We start from the raw sequence: 4,793 nt of genomic DNA on the forward strand, positions 1-4,793 counted from the left end.
TGGCATCCAGTGTGTCCACTTCTATGACTTTTCTCTTCTAAGTAGCCCCAATGTTCACAGGGTTCCTATCAAAAGTGTACATGTACTGGTTATTGTCAACCATCTCAATAAGCTCATTCACCTCTTCAGGCGTCTTCTTCATGTGTAGTGAACCACCTGCAGAGTGATCCGGAGACATCATGGCAATTTCAGAGAGGCCATCATAAAAAATCTCCAGCCGGGTCCATTCTAAAACCATGTCGGGAGGGCATCTCCTAATCATCTGCTTGTATCTCTCCCAGGCTTCATAGAGGGACTCTCCCTCTTTCTGTCTGAAGGTCTACACATCCACTCTAAGCTTGCTTAGCTTCTGGGATGGGAAGAACATAGCCAGAAATCTAATGACCACCTTATCCTATATGTCCAAGCTCTCCTTGGGCTGACAATCCAATCATAGCTTTACTCTGTCCCATAAAGCAAAAGGAAAGAGCATGAGCTTGTAAACCTTGGGGTTCACTCCATTCATTTTGACCGTATCACAAATCTGTAGGAAGTCAGATATGAACTTGTTGGGGTCCTCCTACGCGAGTCCATCAAACTGGCAGATATGTTACACTAGAGTGACTAATTGAGGCTTGAGCTCGAAATTATTGGCCCCAATGGCAGGTACAAATATACTGCACCCATAGAAGTCAGTTGTGAGTGTAGTGTATGAGCCAAGAACCTTCCTTGCTTGCTCTTCAGCATTTGGATTTCCTCCATTAGCTACCATATTGGTTTCTTTAGCTTCCTTCTCAAAAGTTTTTGTGAGATTTTCTCCGGCTTTGTAAGCTTTAGTTTGTTGCAAATGCTGCCTTAAGGTCCTCTCAGGCTCAGGATCAAAATCAAGAAGGGGTTCCTTGTCACTGTTCCTACTCAAAAACAACAAAAAACAAAGAAAAAAGTGAGAGTTTCTATGTCAAAGTACAGAGAACTTCCAGTGAGATATAAAAAGAAATAAAATAAAATAAAATAAAGTAGGCAATTAACTAAAAATTTTGAAAACAAAGATGGACACATAACCTAAAGAGGATTTCGAAAATAAATTAAAATAACTCAAAAATTTTCGAAAAGGAAATGACAAAACCTAAAATGACAGCAAACTTAAAATCTAAAATTAAATAAAAATAAGATAACTAGAACAAAATTTAAAAATAAAGGGAAAGTTAAATAAGATAAAAATTGAAAATTAAGAAAAATAAACTAAATATGAACCGAAAATTAAAAAGAAAAATAATTAAATAAAAACTAGTAAAAATGCCTAATTTAAGCAACAAGACAACCAGTAGTTGTCAATTACAAACAAACCCCGACAACGGCACCAAAAACTTGGTGCGCGAAATTAGAAGTCGCATAACTTAACCGGCAAGTGCACCGGGTCATCCAGGTAAAACCTCAGGTGAGTGAGGGTTGATCCCACGAGGATTGTCAGACTGAGCAAGCAATAGTTATCCTGTTGGACTTCGTCAGGTAAACAATAAAAGATGGTTGTTGTTGAAAACGCATAAAACAAAATAATAAAGAAAGCAATTAAAGGTTTGGTGTAAAAACAATATAAGAAAACAGTTAAGGTCTCGGAGATGTTTATCTTTCTGGATTAAAACTTCTTTCTAACTATTTTAACAATGAATGATTCAATCTATGGCAAACTATAAGTGATTAGACCCTAATCCCTTAGTGATTTAATCTCCTCATATCCTCATCAAATGCCACTCCCGTGGTCATTCAATTTGGATTAGGGTGAAGTGCAAAAAGCTAGTTTATACCACAAAGGCCCTAATTACTCCAGCTCTAGACTGAATAGATGTTTTTTATCCCCATCAAGTTGTGGATTAGCCATCTAGGAGGTGTGTTCTCAAGCTGTAGTTCAAGCGAGATAACTCTCCCGAGAATCACAAGAACTCATGTAGAAAAATGGTCATACTCCCATTCTACCCAGTTTCATAAGATTAATAACGAAAACACACCTTAGAATTGAATCAAACATATATTAAAATAGTAGAAGAATAATCTTAATCCATAGAAATAAACAAAGCTCCTAACCTTAACTAGGAGGTTTACTTGCTCATAACTTACAAAGAAAACAAGATTCTAAAAATTTGTGAAAGGAAGAAGATCCTAAACCTAAATGATCTTCTCCTTTAAATACTAACCTAATAATAAATGTTAAATCTAAAAAGATATTATTTTTAAATAAATATTACAAAAAGAATATAAAATAAGACTAAGAGGTGCTAAATCCACTTGGAGGCCCAGTAGAATGTGATTCAGGCAACTTTCTGGCGTTCATCGCCAGTTTGGCTCATTGAAAGCCCAAGGAGGGAAGTGCGCTTCTGGTCTTGTGGCCCCCTGCTGGCGTTGAACACTAGGTTGGCGTTTAACTCCCAGCGAGGGTGCTGCCAGCATTTTTCTTTCTTACTCCAAGCTTTTCCAAACTGTAAAAAGTAAAATTAAAAGTAATTAAAATCTAACTAAAAAAATATAAAAATCAAGTAAAAGCAAATGTGATTTTTGCACTAAAATCAAGAAAAAGTAATTAAAATCTAACTAAAAACAATATAAAAATGACTAGAAAAAGGATATAAGATGCTCACGCATCATCTTTCCCGACTTGATATACTTTCTTGAGATGTCTTTTTCATGAGGATTTTGATATTCCTCCTCCTACAAACCCACTATTGATCATGTGTATGTGTCACTCTGTGGTGTGAGGAGAGTATTCTGGTCATCCTCCTTCTTCATCCTGTCTTCTTTTCCTCGGATCGTCTGATTTGTCGGCTAGGTATCTTGAAGTCAATCTTTTCTAGCCAACTTTTCTATGACATTCTTCAAGTCATAACATTCATTGGTGGAATGTTCGTACAGCTTATGATACTTGCAATATTCTGCCTGACTTCCAGCCTTCTTGTGTTTAATCGGAAGTGGGGGTGGAAGCTTCTCCGTTTGGCATATTTCTCTGTATACATCCACCAGAGAGACCCTTAAAGGAGTGTAGTTATGGTACTTTATAGGTTTTTTCGTGGTCTGATCCTCTTTTTTTTTTGGCTCATTTTTCTTTTCTCGAGATTAGTAGGGCAGGTTTGTTTGCAAAAAGGGTTTCCCAAGTCGGGAATTTTTCTCCATGTTGATGTATTTCTCTGCCCTTTCTTGAACTTTATTCAAAGAAGTTGGGTATCGTTTGGATATTGACTGGAAGAATAGTCCCTCTTTGAGACCATTGACTAGGCCCGTGATCACAGCTTCAATGGATAGATTTTGAATTTCCAGGCAGGCCTTAATGAATCTTTCCAAATAGTCACGAAGAGTCTCGTTAACTTCTTGTTTAATTCCCAACAGGCTCAGAGCGTGCTTAGTTTTACCCTTTTAAATAGAGAATCTAGTTAAGAACTTTCTAGCAAGGTCGTCGGAGCTGGTTATTGACCTGGGTGGCAAGTTATCAAACAACTTCATGGCCGCCTTTGTGAAAGTAGTCAGGAAGGCTTTACAACGAGTGGCGTCAGAGGCGTGATACTAGAGCATCTTGGCCAATTTCACTGACCTTTTCTTTACTATTTTAGGGTAGTTTCATGCATTTTCTTAGTAAATAAGCAAGTTTTGGGTAAAAATACACTTACATCTTGATTCAAGCAAATATTGTGAACTTTACATGATTTCATGAGAATTATGCAGGAATTGAATGATAAAATGGATGATGCATGATCTCATAACTTGGAACAGAGCTTTGATGCACCCCGTTTGTTTGATTTCAGGACAAAGGAAGCAAAGAAAAGCCACGTTAGCTACCACATTAGTCTCACTAACGTAACCACTAACATGGAATGGGAGCAAGCTTGCAGCATTAGTGGAAAAGTTATCATCAATAACACCTTCGAAAGCCATCATAACCCACGTTAGTTGCCACATCAGTTACATTAACGTGGGAACTAACGTGGAAGAAAAGGGAAGCTCCAACGTTAGTGGTAAAAGTAAACACCACTAACGTTCCAAAAGGCCACACATAGCCACGTTAAGAGTCACATAAATCCAATTAAAGTGAACTCTAATGTGGAGTAAAGAAGAGATCACCAACGTTAGTGACACTCACCTTTGTCACTGACGTTAGAATTTTTGCTAGTAAAGAATTTTATAAAGTCACGTTGTAGATATAGTTTCTGAACCAACAAAAATCCCTTCGTGCAAACGTTTTGGTTGTCACAAGTAACAAACCCCTAAATAAATTGATAACCGAAGTATTTAAACCTCGGGTCGTCTTCTCAAGGAATTGCAGGGAGGTATGTTCTTATTATTGGCTATGAGTTTTGTAAATCGGGGGTTTTGAGAATGAGGAGCAGATATGATAAATGACAAGTAAACTAAATAAATGACTGTAAAATAAACTCTTGGCAAGGTATGAGAACTGGAAGTCCTATCCTATTTATCCTTATCAATTGTAATGAGAATTGGATTTTTCTCCCACTTTGTTAACCTCTAACTATGAAGATAAGTCAAGTGAATGAATTAATTCGAATCCTCAAGTCCTAGTCTTTCCTTGGGAAAAGTTAGAGTTATTGGATCTCGAATTAATTCCTGAAGAATTCCAATTTTCGGTCAACAATGAGTTTGATAACTCAAGAGTCACCAATTAATCAACCAGAGCCAAAAGGTAGAAAAATCTAAATTATTTATATCATAAATAAGAGAAACAAATCATAGTTCTGAAAATACCTCAAATAATATTTATTAAGAAAATCATAACATGAATGTCATTAAGCCAAATTGGCAACATATATAATTAA

The 4,793-nt window shown here is 36.7% G+C and overlaps 1 non-coding gene across 1 annotated transcript; it reads left to right on the forward strand.

Moving 5' to 3' along the window:
* Positions 1-231: 231 nt before the first annotated feature.
* Positions 232-340, forward strand: LOC127744403 (small nucleolar RNA R71). The gene has a single exon (XR_008005392.1). It is a non-coding gene; the product is annotated as a small nucleolar RNA R71 (small nucleolar RNA).
* Positions 341-4,793: the final 4,453 nt, after the last annotated feature.

Source organism: Arachis duranensis, unplaced genomic scaffold, assembly GCF_000817695.3.
Source record: "Arachis duranensis cultivar V14167 unplaced genomic scaffold, aradu.V14167.gnm2.J7QH unplaced_Scaffold_343483, whole genome shotgun sequence".
Taxonomy (NCBI): domain Eukaryota; kingdom Viridiplantae; phylum Streptophyta; class Magnoliopsida; order Fabales; family Fabaceae; genus Arachis; species Arachis duranensis.